A 26,741-nucleotide genomic window follows, 5' to 3' on the forward strand; every position below is an offset into this window, starting at 1 on the left:
CAGTACCAAGTCTCATAACCCCAGTAACAGACCTACAGTATTGTACCAAGTCTCATAACCCCAGTAACAGACCTACAGTATTGTAACAAGTCTCATAACCCCAGTAACAGACCTACAGTACCAAGTCTCATAACCCCAGTAACAGACCTACAGTAACAAGTCTCATAACCCCAGCAACAGACCTACAGTAACAAGTCTCATAACCCCAGTAACAGACCTACAGTATTGTACCAAGTCTTTATACACAGTCAGACAGCGTACCTCAACAAAACGTAGTTCTTGTCCTTTGTGATACTGGTAGGCTAGGAATGAAGCATGACAGCACAGAGAAAATAGAGGAGAAAAACAAACTGTATCTGTCAATGTGTGAATACATTTAGCATCTCCATCTATCTACAGACTGATGAAGTCAAGTAAATCACCAGTCTTCTCGAAGTAGTACTTATAACCAGTGCTGAAACTATACATTATCCACATAGTATAGAGCTGATGACAAGGTGCTATATGATTCACACAACAACTGTTTTACTGCTGCAACTACACAGAGGGAGGGAGGGAGGGAGGGAGGGAGGGAGGGAGGGAGGGAGGGAGGGAGGGAGGGAGGGAGGGAGGGAGGGAGGGAGGGAGGGAGGGGGAGGGAGGGAGATACACACACAAACAGACACATAGACACTGACATACATACACACTAACTGTACATTTATGCACACACACACACACACATCTCAACAGGAGGTAGGGAGGGAGGGAGGGAGGGAGGGAGGTAGGGAGGAAATGAGATCCTCCCTTTAGAATAACAGGAATAGATTTGGTTTCAGAAAAATATCATTTTGCTGTACGCTGTACATACAGTCCTCACAGAGAGAGCAGTCAACCTGGGGGGATAAAGGTGGCAGAACTGGCTGACATGACAGCTACTTTTACAAACACACCCACACACGCACGGACACATACACAAACAGACACACACACACACACACACACACACACACACACACACACACACACACACACACACACACACACACACACACACACACACACACACACACACACACACACACACACACACACACACACACACACACACACGGACACATACACAAACAATGCAGTGTGTGACTTGTATCTGTGGGTGAAAGACATCATACAGTACGTTTCACCTTTTCATTTTCTCTCCCTCTCATTAATCCCACTTTCCATAATAATATGATGAAAGATACAAAGTGCAGAGGGGAGAAATGGAGAGGAACATGGTCTCATTAGTCAGAGGGGAGAAATGGATAGGAACATGGTCTCATTAGTCAGAGGGGAGAAATGGAGAGGAACATGGTCTCATTAGTCAGAGGGGAGAAATGGAGAGGGAAATGGTCTCATTAGTCAGAGGGGAGAAATGGAGAGGGAAATGGAGAGGAACATGGTCTCATTAGTCAGAGGGGAGAAATGGAGAGGGAAATGGAGAGGAACATGGTAGCATTAGTCAGAGGGGAGAAATGGAGAGGGAAATGGAGAGGAACATGGTCTCATTAGCCAGAGGGGAGAAATGGAGAGGGAAATGGAGAGGAACATGGTCTCATTAGCCAGAGGGGAGAAATGGAGAGGGAAATGGAGAGGAACATGGTCTCATTAGCCAGAGGGGAGAAATGGAGAGGAAAATGGAGAGGAACATGGTCTCATTAGTCAGAGGGGAGACATGGAGAGGGAAATGGAGAGTAACATGGTCTCATTAGTCAGAGGGGAGAAATGGAGAGGGAAATGGAGAGGAACATGGAACCATTAGTCAGAGGGGAGAAATGGAGAGGAAAATGGAGAGGAACGTGGTCTCTTTAGTCAGAGGGGAGAAATGGAGAGGAACATGGTCTCATTAGTCAGAGGGGAGACATGGAGAGGAACATGGAGAGGAACATGGTCTCCTTAGTCAGAGGGGAGACATGAGGGGAGAATGGAAAGAACATGGAGAGGAACATGGTCTCATTAGTCAGAGGGGAGACATGGAGAGGAACATGGAGAGGAACATGGTCTCCTTAGTCAGAGGGGAGACATGGAGAGGAACATGGAGAGGAACATGGTCTCATTAGTCAGAGGGGAGACATGGAGAGGAACATGGAGAGGAACATGGTCTCCTTAGTCAGAGGGGAGACATGGAGAAGAACATGGAGAGGAACATGGTCTCATTAGTCAGAGGGGAGAAAGAAAATCAGTAACTAACAGAGCCTGGAGCGACACAGCACAGTTCAATCTGAAAGAAGGAGATGAAAGAACAGAAATGTTAGTGTGATGAAATGAAACAAAGCAGTAGATACACACACACACACACACACACACACACACACACACACACACACACACACACACACACACACACACACAGAGAGAGAGAAACACACACACAGAGGAGAAACACACACACACAGAGGAGAAACACACACACACACACACAGAGGAGATACACACACACACAGAGGAGAAACACACACACAGAGGAGAAACACACACACAGAGGAGAAACACACACACACAGAGGAGAAACACACACACAGAGGAGAAACACACACACAGAGGAGAAACACACACACACAGAGGAGAAACACACACACAGAGGAGAAACACACACACACACAGAGATACACACACAAATGCTGCAGATGATGCAACCTACGAACGCAGGAAACATTGAGAACTGTTTGAAAATACTTCCACATGCACAATATGACATGTATCAATCAGCTGGTTGAGGAAGAAACAGACAGATCAGAGGACAGGTGGTTTGGTAGATGACATTCTAAAGGAATCCCCTGGCAACCAGGTGGGCTTTTTACAATTCTATCTGGCAACTTGCACTTGAAAATGTTCAATAAATATATACATAAGTCTCCCTCTCCATTTACAGTATAGAGCAGTATTTCTCTAACCTCTCCACGAGGACCCCCAGACGTTCCACAGTTTGGTTGTAGCCCTGCGTGTGTATCAAGCGTCTCAGAGTAAAAGTGCTGATTTAGAATCAGTTTTGCATTTTACATAAGATTACATGGACAGGGCAGACCTGACCCTAGATCAGCACTCTGAGATGTTTCATACCTACGGCCCACAGGGCTCCAGGGTTCTAAATAAGACATTTCATTGGTAGAATTGGTGCATGACATTTAGGAGCACCAGAAAAGAATCATATATTGATTGAGATACAGCCTGTACTGGGACTAAATGTAGTCTAGCTACTGTTAGCACATGCTGTTGCCCATGAAACTAATATGTAGCACTGTAAACACATCCGTTTATTATAAAGGCTAAAATGTTGATACCACAGGAGGTTGGTGACACCTTAATTGGGGAGGACGGGCTAGTGGTAATAGCTGGAGAGGAATCAGTGGAACGGTATCAAATACATCAACATATGGTGTCCATGTGTCTGATGCCAATCCATTTGCTCTGTTCCAGACATTATAATGAACCATCCTCCACTAAGCAGCCTCCACTGGTTGGTAGGAATACCCGTCATTGAAATGACAAAGTCATGTGTGGAATATTAGGTTTATATATGATGTAAAATCACTATTTTCCTATTGAGATGCATTACACTGAACATTTGACAAACTCTTTCAAAATGTCAGGTTTGTGATGATGACATGCAAGAGATCAGTCATTCATACATTCCTTGATCTCCTGAAGAAGCCGTCCCCTTTCCTTTCTTTCTGTGCCCCCAAATCTTTGGATATACTGGTCAATTTACCAGGTTGTTAGCTAGCTATCCTATGAGGTAACGGGACTGAACAAAGTGTAAACAAATGGTTAACGACGCAAGTGTGTCAAAATGCGGTCCCGGCGATCCGCTATAGAAGATACTGATGTTGTTCGGTCCCGGCGATCCGCTATAGAAGATACTGATGTTGTTCGGTCCCGGGGATCCGCTATAGAAGATACAGATGTTGTTCGGTCCCGGCGATCCACTATAGATGATACAGATGTTGTGAGGTCCCGGCGATCCACTATAGAAGATACATGTCTTGTTCGGTCCCGGCGATCCACTATAGAAGATACAGATGTTGTTCGGTCCCGGCGATCCACTATAGATGATACAGATGTTGTGAGGTCCCGGCGATCTGCTATAGAAGATACATGTCTTGTTCGGTCCCGGCGATCCGCTATAGAAGATACAGATGTTGTTCGGTCCCGGCGATCCGCTATAGAAGATACAGATGTTGTGTGGTCCCGGCGATCCGCTATAGAAGATACAGATGTTGTGCGGTCCCGGCGATCCGCTATAGAAGATACATGTCTTGTTCGGTCCCGGCGATCCACTATAGAAGATACAGATGTTGTCCGGTCCCGGCGATCCACTATAGATGATACAGATGTTGTGAGGTCCCGGCGATCTGCTATAGAAGATACATGTCTTGTTCGGTCCCGGCGATCCGCTATAGAAGATACAGATGTTGTTCGGTCCCGGCGATCCGCTATAGAAGATACAGATGTTGTGTGGTCCCGGCGATCCGCTATAGAAGATACAGATGTTGTTCGGTCCCGGCGATCCGCTATAGAAGATACAGATGTTGTGTGGTCCCGGCGATCCGCTATAGAAGATACAGATGTTGTGTGGTCCCGGCGATCCGCTATAGAAGATACAGATGTTGTGCGGTCCCGGCGATCCGCTATAGAAGATACAGATGTTGTGCTGGTAATATGGGTCAGATCATTTGACCTGGCTGGGATAGAAGCAAGACGTTTTCACTGTAGTAATGGTGCAACCAGGATGCTAACGGATCTGCACTCACTTGTTTCTCTAGGGCCCTCTGAAACAACGCTACAGCCAAGCCTTATCATTACAACAATCATTATCTGGGAGAGTTTTGTTCATAGTTGCACAGTGCTCCCATTGTTAAACTGCTGGTTGCATAGCAAAATATTGGTTGTACTTTAGAGTCCTGCTCCTACTCGAAGACACTTTATGAATACGCTCCCTGAACTAAAGCACCTGATTCAACAAGTCAATGGCTTGGGGATTAGTTGACTAATCAGGAATAGATCAAGTGGAACGGCTAGGGGTCTAGAAGGCTAGGAGGTTATGAGGATAGGGGTCTAGGAGGCTAGGAGGTTAGGAGGCTAGAGTGTTGGGAGGCTAGAGTTTTGGGAGGCTGGGGGTTTGGGAGGCGAGGATGTTAGAGGTCTAGGAGGCTAGGGGTCTAGGAGGCTAGAAGGCTAGGGGGTTAGAAGGCTAGAAGGCTAGGGAGTTAGGAGGTTAGGAGGCTAGGGGGTTAGGAGGCTAGGAGGTTAGGAGGCTAGGGGGTTAGGAGGCTAGGGGGTTAGGAGGCTAGGGGGTTAGGAGGCTAGGGGTTAGGAGGCTAGGGGGTTAGCAGGCTAGGGGTTAGGAGGCTAGGATGTTACGGATCTAGGAGGCTAGGGGTCTAGGAGGCTAGAAGGCTAGGGGGTTAGAAGGCTAGAAGGCTAGGGAGCTAGGAGGTTAGGAGGCTAGGGGGTTAGGAGGCTAGGAGGTTAGGAGGCATGGGGGTTAGGAGGCTAGGGGGTTAGGAGGCTAGGGGTTAGGAGGCTAGGGGTTAGGAGGCTAGGGGGTTAGGAGGCTAGGAGGTTAGGAGGCTAGGGGGTTAGGAGGCATGGGGGTTAGGAGGCTAGGGGGTTAGGAGGCTAGGGGGTTAGGAGGCTAGGGGGTTAGGAGGCTAGGGGGTTAGGAGGCTAAGGTGGACATTTTTGTTTTTGTGCTTTTCTAATAACCAATTTCTATGTTCATGCAAGTGACTGACTGAACGAATCCTCACTATCAGTATCTGCAATTTGGCAGTACGCCCAGAACCTTGTTTAGAGAAATGATATCTCAGTTTCAAGGTCTCAGCTTAGAGAAGAAGCCTCGTGAGGTACTGGTCTATCACAAGCATGACCCAGTATTGGTCGTCACATGAATGAAGCAAACATTAATGATTAATGAATTATGAATAAACTAAATCATGCAAATATGACTTGTCTGCAGTATATAAGACAACTAAAGGGACTGCCCAGTGAGAGCTCACTTCAGACAGGTACTTTATGCATCTAAGTTTGACTGTGACCTCTCCAGCTTCATTTAAGATTGACTTCAAGTGTCTCTGTGTAACAATTTCTACAACAGGGGTTAGGAGGCTCGGAGGCCCAGGAAAAGTTTGGGAAACACTGGTATAGAGTTCAGAGTCCAGAGATTCTTTCAGAATTGTGCAGACAACATAAAGTCCCTCTGATAACTGTTGGTCTCTGACACACACACACACACACACACGTACACACACTCTCCAATAGTCTTCACACACCGCATGTACACACACTCTCCAATAGTCTTCACACACCGCATGTACACACACTCTCCAATAGTCTTCACACATGCATGTACACACACTCTCCAATAGTCTTCACACACATGTACACACACTCTCCAATAGTCTTCACACACATGTCCACACACTCTCCAATAGTCTTCACACATGCATGTACACACACTCTCCAATAGTCTTCACACACATGTACACACACTCTCTAATAGTCTTCACACACACACATGTACACACACACTCTCCAATAGTCTTCACACATGCATGTACACACACTCTCCAATCACACACACACAAATGTACACACACACTCTAATAGTCTTCACACACACACATGTACACACACTCTCTAATAGTCTTCACACACACACACATGTACACACACTCTCTAATAGTCTTCACACACACACACATGTACACACACACTCTCCAATAGTCTTCACACATGCATGTACACACACTCTCCAATCACACACACACACACACACACACACACATGTACACACACACTCTAATAGTCTTCACACACACACACATGTACACACACACTCTCCAATAGTCTTCACACGCATGTCCACACACTCTCCAATAGTCTTCACACACATGTACACACACTCTCCAATAGTCTTCACACACATGTACACACACTCTCTAATAGTTTTCACACACACACATGTACACACACACTCTCCAATAGTCTTCACACGCATGTACACACACTCTCCAATAGTCTTCACACACATGTACACACACTCTCCAATAGTCTTCACACACATGTACACACACTCTCTAATAGTCTTCACACACATGTCCACACACTCTCCAATAGTCTTCACACACATGTACACACACTCTCCAATAGTCTTCACACACATGTACACACACTCTCCTATAGTCTTCACACACATGTACACACACTCTCCAATAGTCTTCACACACATGTACACACACTCTCCAATAGTCTTCACACACATGTCGCTAAGACTTCACTACTTCAGCAGCATGTTGATTCTCTTCTCGCTGACTGAACAACAACAACAAGCATCACCTACTGTCTAAGGAGATATATAAACAACTGACTAATGACTTGTTTAATGACTTTTTTCAATTAAGGAGGACTTCTCTCCTGATGTTTAGGTACAGCGGTGGTTCTCACAGGCACAGACGAAACTGAAGAAAGAGGGAGAGAGGGGGGGTAAAACAGAGAGGGCATGATAGAAGAGAAGGAGAGAGGGGGAGAAAGACAGAATCAGAGAGAGAGGGGGGGGTAAAACAGAGAGGGCATGATAGAAGAGAAGGAGAGAGGGGGGTAAAACAGAGAGGGCATGATAGAAGAGAAGGAGAGAGGGGGAGAAAGACAGAATCAGAGAGAGAGGGGGGTAAAACAGAGAGGGCATGATAGAAGAGAAAGAGAGAGGGGGGGTAAAACAGAGAGGGCATGATAGAAGAGAAGGAGAGAGGGGGAGAAAGACAGAATCAGAGAGGGACAGAAAGTGAGAAAGAGGGAGAGAGGGGGGTTAAACAGAGAGGGCATGATAGAAGAGAAGGAGAGAGGGGGAGAAAGACAGAATCAGAGAGGGACAGAAAGTGAGAAAGAGAGAGAGAGGGGGGGTAAAACAGAGAGGGCATGATAGAAGAGAAGGAGAGAGGGGGAGAAAGACAGAATCAGAGAGGGACAGAAAGTGAGAAAGAGAGAGAGGGGGGGTAAAACAGAGAGGGCATGATAGAAGAGAAGGAGAGAGGGGAGAAAGACAGAATCAGAGAGGGACAGAAAGTGAGAAAGAGAGAGAGAGGGGGGGGTAAAACAGAGAGGGCATGATAGAAGAGAAGGAGAGAGGGGGAGAAAGACAGAATCAGAGAGGGACAGAAAGTGAGAAAGAGAGAGAGAGAGAGGAACCCTGCTGTGTGTCAGATGAGAATCTAAAAAAGGAGAGTTGTGCAGCGTAGCAATCAAGTCGAGACACACACACCAACTCTACTCTTACTTTAGTTTCCTTTTCCTGTTTGCTATCGAGCGGTTCATCCACACTGCCATCTTCCCACTCAGACACACACATACTCACATTTCACTGACCAGCAAACTGACACACACACAAACACACATTCCCACTTCAACTCTGTGACACCCACTAATGATGATGCTGCATATGCATGTCTCATTTTAATGCTGACACACACCAGCAGAGTCTTCCAGCGTTTCTCAACCCCACGTCGGTCAGACAGATAGCGGACAAGAAAGCCTTCAGCTGTAATGTTAATACCAGTGGGCCTCCAGAGAGGGACAACATAGAATAAGGACAACAGAGATTGAGGAGAATTTGCTACAATGTTCTTGGAAAGGAGGGAATACACCATTTATAGAGTTAACCTAATCATAAGAGATAACCTAAACACCATAATTAACCTGAACCTAAGATTTAAAACGTACATTTCTTCATGTTTTTTGAAGAACATTGCTAAGAAATGCCTCAAATGACATCGTACTAATTTCTTACCTGATCATAATCCACAAAACATTAGTTGCAAAGATATTGCTAATGTTTTAGCTATTGTTGACAACCTTGCCAACGACAACCAAATGTAATACAGGAAATTGAACAAACAGCAACATTTGGCCTGGATAGGCGAGGTTAAAAGGTCACTCTTGTTCATTTCTACTCCATAGATTATATGGGTATGTAATTGCAATTGGAGCTATATGGTGCTATACATCTCTCCTCTTCTCTTTCCAACTGTCATCAAGTTCTTCTCGACAATCATCATTTTGCTCATCAGCCACCCTGACATTTTAGTAAAGTCATTCTAAAATTGGTACAGAGGGCAAACCACACGCACGCAGACAGACTGAGAGAGAGAGATGGAGAAAGAGATACCCTGGTGTGAGTTTACACAACAAGTGGTGAAACACTCTCACACTGCATTCCTGTTCTGGCTGTGGAGTTTGGACGGACAGACGGACACTGACAGACAGATAGACAGACAGACAGATATTATGTTTTTCTAGCAGACAGACAGACATGACAGACAGACAGACAGACAGACATGACAGACAGACAGACAGACAGACAGACAGACAGACAGACAGACAGACAGACAGACAGACAGCGCACATGGAGCATGGAGAGAGAGAGAAAACAGCGAGAAAAAGAGAGAGAAAACAGAGAGAGAGAAAGATAGAGAAAGAGAGCGAGAGAGAGCGAGAGCACATGGTTTTATGAATTCAAAGAATGTTCTGAATCTGTTCTCTCTCAGGACTGAATGACAGCAGTCAAAGAAAAAATGTCTGCAATCGGAGGCCTTACACACACAGAGAGAGAGAGAAACACAGCCAACCAGACTCCAATCAGAGGCCTTACACACACAGAGAGAGAGAGAAACACAGCCAAACAGACTCCAATCAGAGGCCTTACACACACAGAGAGAGAGAGAGAAACACAGCCAACCAGACTCCAATCAGAGGCCTTCCACACAGAGAGAGAGAGAGAAACACAGCCAACCAGACTCCAATCAGAGGCCTTACACACACACAGAGAGATAGAGAAACACAGCCAACCAGACTCCAATCAGAGACCTTACACACACAGAGAGAGAGAGAGAAACACAGCCAACCAGACTCCAATCAGAGGCCTTACAAACACACAGAGAGAGAGAGAAACACAGCCAACCAGACTCCAATCAGATGCCTTACACACAGAGAGAGAGAGAGAAACACAGCCAACCAGACTCCAATCAGAGGCCTTACACACACAGAGAGAGAGAGAGAAACACAGCCAACCAGACTCCAATCAGAGGCCTTACACACAGAGAGAGAGAGAGAAACACAGCCAACCAGACTCCAATCAGAGGCCTTACAAACACAGAGAGAGAGAGAGAAACACAGCCAACCAGACTCCAATCAGAGGCCTTACACACACACAGAGAGAGAGAAACACAGCCAACCAGACTCAAATCAGAGGCCTTACACACACAGAGAGAGAGAAACACAGCCAACCAGACTCCAATCAGAGGCCTTACACACACACAGAGAGATAGAGAAACACAGCCAACCAGACTCCAATCAGAGGCCTTACACACACAGAGAGAGAGAAACACAGCCAACCAGACTCCAATCAGAGGCCTTACACACACAGAGAGAGAGAAACACAGCCAACCAGACTCCAAACAGAGGCCTTACACACACAGAGAGAGAGAAACACAGCCAACCAGACTCCAATCAGAGGCCTTACACACAGAGAGAGAGAGAGAAACACAGCCAACCAGACTCCAATCAGAGGCCTTACACACACACACAGAGAGAAACACAGCCAACCAGACTCCAATCAGAGGCCTTACACACACAGTGAGAGAGAAACACAGCCAACCAGACTCCAATCAGAGGCCTTACACACACAGAGAGAGAGAAACACAGCCAACCAGACTCCAATCAGAGGCCTTACACACACAGAGAGAGAGAGAGAAACACAGCCAACCAGACTCCAATCAGAGGCCTTACACACACACACAGAGAGAGAAACACAGCCAACCAGACTCCAATCAGAGGCCTTACACACACACACACAGAGAGAAACACAGCCAACCAGACTCCAATCAGAGGCCGTACACACACACAGAGAGAGAAAACACAGCCAACCAGACTCCAATCAGAGGCCTTACACACAGAGAGAGAGAGAAACACAGCCAACCAGACTCCAATCAGAGGCCTTACACACACACACAGAGAGAGAAACACAGCCAACCAGACTCCAATCAGAGGCCTTACACACACACACACAGAGAGAAACACAGCCAACCAGACTCCAATCAGAGGCCGTACACACACACAGAGAGAGAGAAACACAGCCAACCAGACTCCAATCAGAGGCCTTACACACAGAGAGAGAGAGAAACACAGCCAACCAGACTCCAATCAGAGGCCTTACACACACAGAGAGAGAGAGAAACACAGCCAACCAGACTCCAATCAGAGGCCTTACACACACACACAGAGATAGAGAAACACAGCCAACCAGACTCCAATCAGAGGCCTTACACACACAGAGAGAGAGAAACACAGCCAACCAGACTCCAATCAGAGGCCTTACACAGAGAGATTAACACAGCCAACCAGACTCCAATCAGAGGCCTTACACACACAGAGAGAGAGAAACACAGCCAACCAGACTCCAATCAGAGGCCTTACACACACAGAGAGAGAGAAACACAGCCAACCAGACTCCAATCAGAGGCCTTACACACACAGAGAGAGAGAGAGAAACACAGCCAACCAGACTCCAATCAGAGGCCTTACACACACACACAGAGAGAGAAACACGGCCAACCAGACTCCAATCAGAGGCCTTACACACACACAGAGAGAGAGAAACACAGCCAACCAGACTCCAATCAGAGGCCGTACACACACACAGAGAGAGAGAAACACAGCCAACCAGACTCCAATCAGAGGCCTTACACACACAGAGAGAGAGAGAAACACAGCCAACCAGACTCCAATCAGAGGCCTTACACACAGAGAGAGAGAGAGAGAGAAACACAGCCAACCAGACTCCAATCAGAGGCCTTACACACACACACACAGAGAGAAACACAGCCAACCAGACTCCAATCAGAGGCCTTACACACAGAGAGAGAGAGAAACACAGCCAATCAGACTCCAATCAGAGGCCTTACACACACAGAGAGAGAGAGAAACACAGCCAACCAGACTCCAATCAGAGGCCTTACACACACAGAGAGAGAGAAAACACAGCCAACCAGACTCCAATCAGAGGCCTTACACACAGAGAGAGAGAAAACACAGCCAACCAGACTCCAATCAGAGGCCTTACACACACAGAGAGAGAGAAACACAGCCAACCAGACTCCAATCAGAGGCCTTACACACACAGAGAGAGAGAAACACAGCCAACCAGACTCCAATCAGAGGCCTTACACACACAGAGAGAGAGAGAGAAACACAGCCAACCAGACTCCAATCAGAGGCCTTACACACAGAGAGAGAGAGAGAAACACAGCCAACCAGACTCCAATCAAATGACACATGTGGTTCCAAAGGCCAGTAATATGCCATCGAAGCAGAACTGTCCTCCCATCAACAGACCCAACTCCAACACAGCGAAGCTCATCTTCAGAGGAATCTAACTCATATTGGCCTTGATTGAAATCTTACTGAATTAAATAATTATATATTTTAATGAAAATATTTCTCCTTATGCATTTATACTCAGTCAAAATATCTGAATGTGTTGCAACTTAGCGAGTCAGTGGAGATACACCTTGAAGGGCCAGAGCCGACAGAACGGCATTGAAAAACAACCTCATATATTAGAGTGCCTTGATAGATGGGAAAAAATTGACAGAAATTATGCATCCGTCTTTTTCTATCCGCTGCACTCACAAACAATCCCTGTTGCATGGTGGGAAGTAGCGAGACTACACATAAATAACAAGGTTGTCTGATAAATGGGAGCTGACACACGGCCGAGCAGCGCTGACGCATCGCGTTGATAATTTTTCCCGAAAGCTCAATCTGGGATTTTAACAAAGTTCACCTCATTTGCATGTGCCATGCATCAACAAGCCACGGAGAGCACACAAACGTAAACAGGGGCCGTGTCCAAATCTCTGCTATTTGCAAGTCAGATGCAAGACAAGGTATTGCACACAGACACACACACACATTAATTTCCCCTCACACTCACACTTCCATTTGCAAGTCTGACGCCTGGCTTCTTCGCCTGGCCTGGCGCAGTATTAAATAGTTGGTGAGACAGAGCTGCCCTGTCATTTACCCAAGATGGAAAATGGTCTGTAGCACATTCATCTGCCTGTGATGTCTCCCTACCAGACAGCTGATCTCTACAGCCCTGGTATGTCTCCCTACCAGACAGCTGATCTCTACAGCCCTGGTATGTCTCCCTACCAGACAGCTGATCTCTACAGCCCTGGTATGTCTCCCTACCAGACAGCTGATCTCTACAGCCCTGGTATGTCTCCCTACCAGACAGCTGATCTCTACAGCCCTGGTATGTCTCCCTACCAGACAGCTGATCTCTACAGCCCTGGTATGTCTCCCTACCAGACAGCTGATCTCTACAGCCCTGGTATGTCTCCCTACCAGACAGCTGATCTCTACAGCCCTGGTATGTCTCCCTACCAGACAGCTGATCTCTACAGCCCTGGTATGTCTCCCTACCAGACAGCTGATCTCTACAGCCCTGGTATGTCTCCCTACATCTATCAGACATCTGTCCTAACACAACATGTCTAATATCACCCATAATGGATTACACAGAGAGTAGTGTCAGACATCTGTCCTAACACAACATGTCTAATATCACCCATAATGGATTACACAGAGAATACTGTCAGACATGTGTCCTAAAGCAACATGTCTAATATCACCCATAATGGATTACACAGAGAGTAGTCAGACATCTGTCCTAAAGCAACATGTCTAATATCACCCATAATGGATTACACAGAGAGTACTGTCAGACATGTGTCCTAAAGCAACATGTCTAATATCACCCATAATGGATTACACAGAGAGTACTGTCAGACATCTGTCCTAACGCGACATGTCTAATACTGAGACGAACAGAGAAGCTACAAGGACACTCATGATTCCCTTATGTAAGAAGCGTCTCAGATCAGGAGTGCTGATCTAGGATCAGGTCCCCCTGTAATCCTGTTCAGTATATGTTAAACTAATGAAAGCTAATGAATGCATGAATTAGGTGTGTTACTAATCCATCATGTGACTTTGTGTTAAGGTTTAGAGAACACAGAAGAACTAATTAGTCCACTGTGACATTTTGACAGAGATTCACCCTAAGCTTTAGATAAATCAAATTCATTCATTCATTCTCTACGAATGCATTTGAATTCAGTAGGAACTGTGACAGGTGCACACACACACACACACACACACACACACACACACACACACACACACACACACACACACACACACACACACACACACACACACACACACACACACACACACACACACAGCCACACACTTCTGAGTTTTGAGACCCATGTAGGGAGTGTCTATCAGTTTATATCTATTATAAATGGTTGTATTTCCATCTCAAAGTAGTTTATCCTGAGACTAGTTCATACAGCACGACGACATGTTATTGGAAAATTTTGCAAATGCATTGAAAATGTGAAATTCATATCTAATTTACATTATGTATTCACACTCCTGAGTCAATATATATTAGTCACAGCAGTGGTTACAGCTGGGAGTCTTTCTGGGTAACTTTGTCAAGGTTCTGGGTAACTTTGTCAAATTGGTAGATTTTTTTTATTTTTATTTTACTAGGCAAGTCAGTTAAGAACAAATTCGTATTTTCAATGACAGCCTAGGAACAGTGGGTTAACTGCCTGTTCAGGGGCAAAATGACAGATTTGTACCTTGTCAGCTCGGGGATTTGAACTTGCAACCTTTCGGTTACTAGTCTAACGCTCGAACCACTAGACTACCCTGCCGCCCCAGATGATAGATTTTCAAGCCGATGTAAGTCAAAACTGTAACTTGGCCACTCAGGAACATTCAATGTCATCTTGGTAAGCAACTCCAGTGAATATTTGGCCTTGTGTTTTAGGTTACTGTTCCACTGAAAGGTGAATTTGTCTCCCAGTGTCTGTTGGAAAGCAGACGACCAGGTTTGCCTCTAGGATTAGCCCTAATTAGTTTATTTTTATCCTTAAAAAGACTCCCTAGACCTTGTCAATGACAAGCATACCCTTAACATGATGCAGCAACCACGAAATATGAAAATATGGAGTGGTACTCGGTGATGTGTTGTGTTGGATTTGCTCCAAAACATAACGCTTTCTATTCAGGACAGTAAATGTCTTTGCCACACTTTTTGCAGTTTTACTTTAGTGCCTTATTGCAAACAGGATGCATGTTTTTGATTTTTTTATTATTCTTTACTGGCCTCCGTCTTTTCACTCTGTCATTTAGATTAGTATTGTGGAGCAATTATAATGTTGGTGATCCATCCTCTGTTTTCTCCTATCACAGCCATTAAACTCTGTAACTGTTTTGAAGTCACCATTGTCCTCATGGTGAAATCCCTGAGCTGTTTCCTTCCTCTCCAGCAACTGAGTTAGGAAGGATGTCTGTATCTTTGTAGTGACTGGGTGTATTGATACAACATCCAAAGTGTAATTAATAACTTCATGCTGAAAGGGATATTCAATGTCTGCTTTTTTTACCCTTCTACCAATATGTGCCCTTCTTTACGAGGCATTGGAAAACCTCCCTGGTCTTTACAGTTGAATCTGTGTTTGAAATTGATTACTCGACTGAGGGACCTTGCAGATAATTGTATGTGCTGAGTACAGAGATGAGGTAGTCCTTCAAAAATCATGTTAAACACTATTATTTCACCCAAAGTGAGGCTTGCCATAACAAATGGGTTGATTACTTATTGACTCAAGACATTTCACCTTTTTCATTTTCATGAATTTGTAAACATAATTCATAACATAACACTGTGACATTATGCCGTATTGTGTGTAGGCCAGTGACACAAAATCTCAGTTGAATCCATTTTAAATGCAGGCTGTAAAACAACAAAACGTGGAAAAAGACAAGGGGTGTGAATTCCTATTGAAGGCACTGTAGTTAACTAGGCCGGGATTCAAATCAGATGCACTTTCAACAAGTACACAGCACTTAACATAGGCAATTTCTACTTGAACCTACATCCGCAGAGTTAACCATGAATGTGATCGCTGTGAACGTTTGGGATATTGCCCTTGTAAAAGGTGTATTGTTGGTTGTGCAATGCACTTGTTGGTAACATAAAAATCTCAGCCCTAGTTAATTAGTAGGTTTGGTATTAGGTAAGTCATAGAGTATACATTACATTAAATAAATGATGATAGTACTGAACAAAACATCAAAAGCAAAAATGTTTATGTATATAAATATTGAATACCCCTGTCATGGTAGACAGGTGGACATGTATTCCTATCTATGTGTTGTGTTACTGTGCAGGGAGTGGTTCAGTAGGGGCCAATTTGGTCCACAGGCAGTCCCAGAAGGCTGGCTGCAGAGCCGGGTCCTGGGGCCAGTCCAGGTAGGTCCTGGGGCCAGTCCAGGTAGGTCCTGGTCTTGACCAGCCTGGCCAGGTGGTGGTGGCCAGACAGCTGCCTAGGGGGTGTATGTCCTCCAGGAAGACCAGGATAAGGATGTCCGTGTGCTCCACCAGCAGATGCCAGGTGTCCAGTCGCAGCTCCAAGGAGCACCAGCTACTGCGCAGGTAGTGACGACTCACCAGACCCTGAGCGTGGCGGCTGCCGTAGAGGCCGTCTGTGCTGTTATCCATGATTTCCTTCCCAGCTGGAAGTCCCTACTGTGCAGACAGAGACACAGGAAGGGAGGCCCGGCAGCAGCTGCTCCATCACCCAGCGCTCGTCTCTACCACTGTATGACACAAAGGCATCATAGTGGTAGCGCCCTCTGGGTTGGGCCTCTGCACCACCTCTTCTAGTCAACTACGGGCAATGTGGCAGAAGGCCAGCAGGTGGTCCCCAGCCAGCTGATGGGGCTCTGGGTTGGGCCTCTGCACCACCTCTTCTAGTCAACTACGGGCAATGTGGCAGAAGGCCAGCAGGTGGTCCCCAGCCAGCTGATGGGGCTCTGGGTTGGGCCTCTGCACCACCTCTTCTAGTCAACTACGGGCAATGTGGCAGAAGGCCAGCAGGTGGTCTCCAGCCAGCTGATGGGGCTCTGGGTTGGGCCTCTGCACCACCTCTTCTAGTCAACTACGGCAATGTGGCAGAAGGCCAGCAGGTGGTCCCCAGCCAGCTGATGGGGCTCTGGGTTGGGCCTCTGCACCACCTCTTCTAGTCAACTACGGGCAATGTGGCAGAAGGCCAGCAGGTGGTCCCCAGCCAGCTGATGGGGCTCTGGGTTGGGCCTCTGCACCACCTCTTCTAGTCAACTACGGGCAATGTGGCAGAAGGCCAGCAGGTGGTCCCCAGCCAGCTGATGGGGCTCTGGGTTGGGCCTCTGCACCACCTCTTCTAGTCAACTACGGGCAATGTGGCAGAAGGCCAGCAGGTGGTCTCCAGCCAGCTGATGGGGCAGCACCACCAGTATGAAGAGGAGCAGGTCCCGGGAGGTGCAGATGAACAGGACAAAACGCACATCCAGGGAACAGTGGGCCTCCGAGTACCTGCGGAGGTTCTGGATACCATTTTCATTTTTGCATGTCATCTCCAGCTCTCCCTCAAGCCAAAATATGACCTGGACATGTTGCTGTCTCCTGGCCCAGTTGTCTAGACAGGCATTATCACAGCTGCAGTGCAGGTGAGGACCAAAGAACTCCATAAACCTCAGGAAGGTGAGGGGCTCTGGAAAGCTGTCCAACATACTGAACTCCTCTATAGCAGGACATTTAATCACACTGAGGGACTGCAGATCTCTGCTCAGCTCCTTCTCCAGAGTGAGGAGTCTACATTCCATAAGGTTCAGGCTCTCCAGTCTGGACAGATTGTGGAACATGATGCCCAGAGCTGGCTGAACGATGAGGTCCACTTTCATCCGTGTCAGACACCTTAGCTGCACAAAGCTGTTCAGGTCACTCATGTCCACAAACTCTGGTGAGAAAACCAACTGGAACTCAAACTCCTGCAGGGAGGTGAAGTACTTTGCAGCAAAGTGAGACCCACACAGGATATATCTGTCATGGCCTTGAGGCAGACAACTGACTGGAAGAATGGTCTCCAGCAGTCTTGAAGATCACATTAGATGGAGTAGTGAGCTGAAGGACAAAGTCTTGTTTTGGGGTGCTGTCCATGGTGATGTTGAGAGTAAGGGAAGACAAAATATATGGGTCAGATTTCAACTTGTCTGTGACTCACTAGGAGGAGGAGGAAAGTCTAAATATATGTTATTTAGGGAGGTGAGGTGGATGAATGCAGATGTTTATAACTGGGTTATATTAAAGTGTTAGGGTTTCCAAGCTGTGTGGGGCAAAGAAACTGTTCTCTGTATTCTGAGAAATCCTGTTATCACCTAGGTATAAGAACCTCAGTTTACCATGTCCCTTAAATAGATTTTATTGCATTTGAAATCCAGCCATGTCAGATGTATCAAACAGAACTGCTCTGGGGTGATGTTTGTGATGTGAAAGTAACACAAGGCAAGTCTCCTCAGCCATGTGACAGGACCCCCGGAGGGTCACAAAGGACATTGAGCTCATATTGATATTGAAATGAACAGAAACCTCCATGTCGTTTAGATTTTTCAAATAGTGGATCAAGCTCAAATCAACACTGTCCTCAACACCAGGAGAAAGGTGGATGTTGAGCACCTGAAATCCATGACAGTTTCTCACTGCCGACGCTGAATGGGTCACCGTTTCAATCTTCCAGAAATCAAGTTCTGTCTTTTTGAGTCTCAACACTCTTTCACAAACAGACTCAAAATGAATGCTTTTGTTGTTGAATAGAAAAGGAGGGCAGTATACCGACACCAGACTGAAGAAGCTGTGTCTGTGGCTCATCAATGCTTTTGTTGTTGAATAGAAAAGGAAGGCAGTATACCGACACCAGACTGAAGAAGCTGTGTCTGTGGCTCATCAATGCTTTTGTTGTTGAATAGAAAAGGAAGGCAGTATACCGACACCAGACTGAAGAAGCTGTGTCTGTGGCTCATCAATGCTTTTGTTGTTGAATAGAAAAGGAAGGCAGTATACCGACACCAGACTGAAGAAGCTGTGTCTGTGGCTCATCAATGCTTTTGTTGTTGAATAGAAAAGGAGGGCAGTATACTGACACCAGACTGAAGAAGCTGTGTCTGTGGCTCATCAATGCTTTTGTTGTTGAATAGAAAAGGAAGGCAGTATACCGACACCAGACTGAAGAAGCTGTGTCTGTGGCTCATCAATGCTTTTGGCAAACTAAGATTTGAGATGTTTTTAAAGCATCCAAATGCTCCATTGTCTAACCTGCGAGCGTCAAGAAATGAAAAACTCACCTCTTGAAGACGATGGAAATAAGGAAGTTCAGAACAGCTCTGTTGGTGTCAGAGCTGTTCTGATGTCTCAAAATGACTCTGTTCTGATGTAAAGTGCAGGTTCGTCAATGACTGTGACATATTGACTATCCTACATATCAAGCCAGACAGTTCCTTTGTACAGCTGTAGACTGAGTGGTAGGTTGGTTAACAAATGTCCAATGAGATTGATATTCAGAATGCTCCTCTGTCCAATGGGATGAGGCGTTGTTGGGATTAGATGTCCAATGGAATAAAGAACCGCTGTTGTTCCACTGCTGTGTCTGTTAGCTATGTTGTATCTGTGTGCATCTCCTCTGTGTTCGTCTTCCTGGTCTGTTTTAACTGGAAGATACTCTGAGAGAGACTGCAGGTCACACACACACACACACACACACACACACACACACACACACACACACACTTTAACACCCATGTAGGGAGTGGCCAGCATCCCCTTAATAATCTAATCTAATCTACTCTAATTGGGCCCCCTGTGGAGCTGTGTAACTGTGTAATGGCCTGGATTAGACATGGCATGTGACACACACACACACACACACGCACACTGCTGGCCTACCATTGGCTGATCTGACACACCACATACACACACAGGGTGATACTTGATCTAATCTGATGGGAGTCATGAGGTGGAACAACAGGTCATTATTAAAACCAACACAGCACTACTTACCTTCTGGAACCAACAGACTACAGATGTTTAGCAGGCTAGTGGTTTTAGCTTTAGCTAGAATCTCTCTTCCAATGTTTTTATTGTCATTTTTAAAGATCTACAGGTTTATTTTAAAAAGGTTCATCTTATTTGTCCTTGTTCTCATTCCCCAGCAGAGAGGAAAAAATGATCAGACTGCCAGCTATAGCATGACAGTAAAGAGCAAAACTGTTATTGTGATGCTTTGAAACTAACCAACAAAAGCATTTGTTGAGGTTTCTTCTGTGTGTCCTTTTATACAGACAATGAGATGACTGATTTAAGGGGAGCAGGACATCCAGTCTGCACACATTCACACACACCTCCTACAGATGTTGTCAACCACAACCAGTCAGTCCCACAGCCAGGTTATCAGACTAGTCTCAACATGGAAATGAAAGGCTGTGAGAGAAAGAGTGAAGGGAAGAAGAGGGGTGAAACACTCGGCCTTCAAGATGTCAGTGTCTGTGTAAATCATTCCATCCACTCTCCGCTGGTCCACAATTAAGGTGGCACGTGACATTCCTCTGAGTGTGTGTGTGGCGTGTATGTGTGTGCCTGTGTGCGTTCTCAATTCTCTCTCTCTCGGGGCTGGGAGTGTGGGCTGGCTCAGGGATACATCAACAGAGAGGTGCTGAACACTGTCTCATCATTATTATTACTATTCATCTTCACAAGAGCCTTTCAGATGCTGCCAGACACACACACACACACACACACACACACACACACACACACACACACACACACACACAGCAGCATCAAAGTGCCTCTATTCTGGCTAGGGCCCAACACCAGATGTTGAGGGTTTGGTCATAAAATTAGAATTTCCCTTTAGGCTTTATATGGAGAATATAGGCTACATATTGTACAAGGGATGTATTATATATATAGGAAGCTGCATCCCAAATGGCACTCTATTCCTTATACAATGCATTACTTTTTACCAGAGGCCAAAGGGAACTTGACAAATGTAGTGCACTATGTAGGGAACAGGGTGCCTTTGGGACACATCCTATATATCTGTGTCTATGCAGCAGCTTTGTTCATGCAAAACAAGCAACCCACCAAACAACCAATCAATAAATCAATCAAAATGTCTGCCCTAATCTAGAATTTCTGTAGCTTCCCAGGGGTAGCTTAGTCACTCTGACAGTGCATTATCCCAAAGCTATTATTGCCTACAGTACTCCAAAGAGCAAAGTCTTTCTTTATAGCTTAGACAATAGTATTATTTAACCTCTGACCCCTTCTGACCTCAGACTGTTAGTTTCCCTAACAGGCTTTTAGAATGTTATCCTGGTTTCTTATACAACCTCCATTGCTTCCTTTCTGTAATGTAACTATGTTTGAGCTGTGTGTGTTGAGCTGTGTGTTGAGCTGTGTGTTTTGGCTGCGTGTGGTGTGTTTTGAGCTGTGTGTTGTGTTTTGAGCTGTGTGTTTTGAGCTGTGTGTTTTGTGTATGTGTAGCTGAGGTGGTGATAGTGAGCTAGGCTTTAGCTCAGTGGGCTAGCACAGTCATGAGTCATGCAGATGACCGGTAATACATGTCATTCACATTAGGTATAAAGATGTTGTGTGTTTGTGAGAGAAAGGTGACCCCCGACCCCCACAATGTAGAGAGTATTTCTTTAACAATGTCGGTGTAGGTGTTTTTCTGTGTGACCACGAGGGAGGAGTGTGTCAACGTGCGAGGGAGAGAGGGAGGTAGGGACGAGGTATATAACTTTCTGTGAGAATGAGGGAACACACACACACAGGTAATGAGGGTAACATTTGAAGCGCCTCAAAAAGGCACAGCCTGTCTGACGGGATTCAGAAAAACTCACACACACACAAACCGAGGAACACAATGGAAAATTAGAGCTTCCGGAAAAGTCATTAGTGTGTGAAAATGTCAAGATGGACTTTAAGCTTCCCACAGCTCACTGGACACACACCTCTTAAACAGGCAGCACTGACCTCACCTTACAGAGAGGGGGAGAGGAGAGAGAAAGAAAGAGAGAAACAAACCATCAGTTCATCAATCCGTCTTCTCCTCCGGTCTTTCTCTCACACCATCAGCTCATTGTTGAGACCTTGTTAATTGTGCCAGTCGGTTTCATAAAATAGCTACTGCTTCGCCACACACACACACACACACACACACACACACACACACACACACACACACACACACACACACACACACACACACACACACACACACACACACACACACACACACACACACACACACACAGAGAGAGAGGACACACAGAGACATAACCCAGTGGCTTGGTCATGAGTCAATGACAGTAATGTCTGTCTCTAAATGTCAGCTGTCTTTCTATTCAAATGCTGCTGTCTGCTAGAAAAACATAATGGTCTGTGTCTGTCTGTCTGTCTGTTTGTCTGTAAAACAAAGAGGAAAGACACAAAGACAGTTTGTTCTGAAGGAGTCTGGCGGGCTGCATGTCTGTCTGACACAAGGACAGTTTGTTTTGATGGAGTCTGGCGGGCTGCATGTCTGTCTGACACAAGGACAGTTTGTTCTGATGGAGTCTGGCGGGCTGCATGTCTGTCTGTCACAAGGACAGTTTGTTCTGATGGAGTCTGGCGGGCTGCATGTCTGTCTGACACAAGGACAGTTTGTTTTGATGGAGTCTGGCGGGCTGCATGTCTGTCTGTCTGTCTGTCTGTCTGTCTGTCACAAGGACAGTTTGTTTTGATGGAGTCTGGCGGGCTGCATGTCTGTCTGTCTGTCTGTCTGTCACAAGGACAGTTTGTTCTGATGGAGTCTGGTGGGCTGCATGTCTGTCTGTCACAGGGACAGTTTTTTTCTGATGGAGTCTGGCGGGCTGCATGTCTGTCTGTCACAGGGACAGTTTGTTCTGATGGAGTCTGGCGGGCTGCATGTCTGTCTGTCACAAGGACAGTTTGTTCTGATGGTGTCTGGCGGGCTGCATGTCTGTCTGTCACAAGGACAGTTTGTTCTGATGGAGTCTGGCGGGCTGCATGTCTGTCTGTCACAGGGACAGTTTGCTCTGATGGAGTCTGGCGGGCTGCATGTCTGTCTGTCACAGGGACAAGGACAGTTTGTTCTGATGGAGTCTGGCGGGCTGCATGTCTGTCTGTCACAAGGACAGTTTCTTCTGATGGAGTCTGGCGGGCTGCATGTCTGTTTGACACAAGGACAGTTTGTTCTGATGGAGTCTGGCGGGCTGCATGTCTGTCTGTCACAAGGACAGTTTGTTCTGATGGAGTCTGGCGGGCTGCATGTCTGTCTGTCACAGGGACAGTTTGTTGTTCTGATGGAGTCTGGCGGGCTGCATGTCTGTCACAAGGACAGTTTGTTTTGATGGAGTCTGGCGGGCTGCATGTCTGTCTGTCTGTCTGTCTGTCTGTCTGTCTGTCACAAGGACAGTTTGTTTTGATGGAGTCTGGCGGGCTGCATGTCTGTCTGTCTGTCTGTCACAAGGACAGTTTGTTCTGATGGAGTCTGGCGGGCTGCATGTCTGTCTGTCACAGGGACAGTTTGTTCTGATGGAGTCTGGCGGGCTGCATGTCTGTCTGTCACAGGGACAGTTTGTTCTGATGGAGTCTGGCGGGCTGCATGTCTGTCTGTCACAAGGACAGTTTGTTCTGATGGAGTCTGGCGGGCTGCATGTCTGTCTGTCACAGGGACAGTTTGTTCTGATGGAGTCTGGCGGGCTGCATGTCTGTCTGTCACAGGGGCAGTTTGTTCTGATGGAGTCTGGCGGACTGCATGTCTGGCTGTCACAGGGACAGTTTGTTCTGATGGAGTCTGGCGGGCTGCATGTCTGTCTGTCACAGGGACAGTTTGTTCTGATGGAGTCTGGCGGACTGCATGTCTGGCTGTCACAGGGACAGTTTGTTCTGATGGAGTCTGGCGGGCTGCATGTCTGTCTGTCACAGGGACAGTTTGTTCTGATTCTGATGGAGTCTGGCGGGCTGCATGTCTGTCTGTCACAAGGACAGTTTCTTCTGATGGAGTCTGGCGGGCTGCATGTCTGTCTGACACAAGGACAGTTTGTTCTGATGGAGTCTGGCGGGCTGCATGTCTGTCTGTCACAAGGACAGTTTGTTCTGATGGAGTCTGGCGGACTGCATGTCTGTCTGTCACAAGGACAGTTTGTTCTGATGGAGTCTGGCGGGCTGCATGTCTGTCTGTCTGTCTGTCTGTCTGTCACTGGGACAGTTTTTTCTGATGGAGTCTGGTGGGCTGCATGTCTGTCTGTCACAGGGACAGTTTGTTCTGATGGAGTCTGGCGGGCTGCATGTCTGTCTGTCACAGGGACAGTTTGTTCTCATGGAGTCTGGCGGGCTGCATGTCTGTCTGTCACAAGGACAGTTTGTTCTGTTGGAGTCTGGCGGGCTGCATGTCTGTCTGTCACAAGGACAGTTTGTTCTGATGGAGTCTGGCGGGCTGCATGTCTGTCTGTCACAAGGACAGTTTGTTCTGATGGAGTCTGGCGGGCTGCATGTCTGTCTGTCACAAGGACAGTTTGTTCTGTTGGAGTCTGGCGGGCTGCATGTCTGTCTGTCACAAGGACAGTTTGTTCTGATGGAGTCTGGCGGGCTGCATGTCTGTCTGTCACAAGGACAGTTTGTTCTGATGGAGTCTGGCGGGCTGCATGTCTGTCTGTCACAAGGACAGTTTGTTCTGATGGAGTCTGGCGGGCTGCATGTCTGTCTGTCACAAGGACAGTTTGTTCTGATGGAGTCTGGCGGGCTGCATGTCTGTCTGTCACAAGGACAGTTTGTTCTGATGGAGTCTGGCGGGCTGCATGTCTGTCTGTCACAAGGACAGTTTGTTCTGATGGAGTCTGGCGGGCTGCATGTCAGGCTGAAATGGTTTAATAACTTGTTGAATGTCATTTACATTATTTTAGATGGTGACTCTCTTTTCCATTCATCTGGAGGAATGTTTTGATGGAAACTGGCAGAAAGTTGTACAAGGTTGAAATGGTTTGCTGTTGCGCATGCGTACGTGTGTGTGTGTATACTCTCGTCTAAACCTAACATCTCCTATCAGCCCCATAGAGCCAAATGACTGACTCCAACTCCCACTTAGAGGAACATTAGGAGTTTACGTTAGGAACACTGGGAGCCAACTTTCAGTCACAACAAAGTCACGAGCTTGACATATTTAAAGCTTTTCCGATGTAATTACAGTCAGTTATAAAACCTAAAAACACAAACGCTAAAACCCCAGGTGAATTTAGTCTTTCTACCAATTTGTAGTTTTGACGTTGAAAGCAATAAGTTGAAGCCTATTATTCCATATAAAATATCAAAACTATTCCTGTCTGATGTCTTGAGAATTCCTCCGTTTTGCGAAGCTCAGCAGAGCTTTAGTTTCAGTGGTGCTCATCTAGTGAGAGCAGAGCAGCGATGCCTCATATGGTGAGTCTTCACTCATTCATTTCATTCCTTTTCTCATCCCTCCCTCCTTCTCTTTCTTCCCTTTGTCTCAGGAGGACAAAAAGGTTCTCCCGGAAGGCTTCAGTCAAGTGTCTGCTCATCTGATCTGAATATTTTCTATTTAAGACAAGTAAGGCCTCGCGCACACACGCACACGCACACGCACACGCACACGCACACGCACACGCACACACACACACACACACACACACACACACACACACACACACACACACACACACACACGCACGCACGCACGCACACACACGCACACACGCACACACGCACAGTGTATTAATGGGTGGAATTCTTTCTTCCTCTCCAACTCAGCCACACACGTGCATAAAAGATGTCAGGCCTCGACACAGACACAGCCCCTTTACTATGTGCCACGGTGTCCACTCAGCACCACACGGTAAATCACAGGCCTATGTAATAACAGGTTAGCCAGCACTCAAGTGTGTGTGTTTTCTTTCTAACAGGGCACTATAGTTCTACTCTTCACACACTACTACTAGAGGTTCACAGATCTCCTAGTACCAGTCTTTCCCAGCCTAAGACATACTCTTTCAACACTTCTGGTTTTTAGAGGCAGACCAAAGTCACACATTTAAAGGGATAGTTAATCCAAAGCACCCTTTAAGGTAATACATCATTTCATGTTTGGTTTATTCACCTGGCCAATGTCTCTGAAATACAACTTTTGTTCATATTCGTGGCAAAAACCCCAATGTAAGTCAATATCAACGATATTAGCATTTCTGCGTTTCATGTCTAATTCCACATATTTTAGATGAACTCTCCCTTTAAGGCAAGGTCAGGGTAAATACCAGCTCTTACATCTGGAATGCATGTGTTTGAGTGGATGCATGTGTTTGAGTGGATGCATGTGTTTGAGTGGATGCATGTGTTTGAGTGGATGTGTGTGTTTGAGTGGATGCGTGTGTTTGAGTGGATGCGTGTGTTTGAGTAGGTGCGTTTGAGTGGATGCGTGTGTTTGAGTAGATGTGTTTGAGTGGATGCGTTTGAGTGGATGCGTGTGTTTGAGTAGATGTGTTTGAGTGGATGCGTTTGAGTGGATGCGTGTGTTGGAGTTGATGCGTTTGAGTGGATGCATGCGTTTGAATGGATGCATGTGTTTGAGTAGATGCGTTTGAGTGGACGTGTTTGAGTAGATGCGTTTGAGTGGATGTGTTTGAGTGGATGTATGTGTTTGAGTGAATGTGTTTGAGTGGATGCATGTGTTTGAGTGGATGCGTGTGTTTGA

General features: G+C 46.3%; 1 pseudogene; it reads right to left on the reverse strand.

Annotated features, from left to right (window-relative positions):
- Positions 1 to 3,742: 3,742 nt before the first annotated feature.
- Positions 3,743 to 26,381, reverse strand: LOC135538120 (toll-like receptor 4; annotated as a pseudogene).
- Between the last annotated feature and the right edge of the window lie 360 nt (positions 26,382 to 26,741).

Source organism: Oncorhynchus masou, unplaced genomic scaffold (genome assembly GCF_036934945.1).
Source record: "Oncorhynchus masou masou isolate Uvic2021 unplaced genomic scaffold, UVic_Omas_1.1 unplaced_scaffold_912, whole genome shotgun sequence".
Taxonomy (NCBI): domain Eukaryota; kingdom Metazoa; phylum Chordata; class Actinopteri; order Salmoniformes; family Salmonidae; genus Oncorhynchus; species Oncorhynchus masou.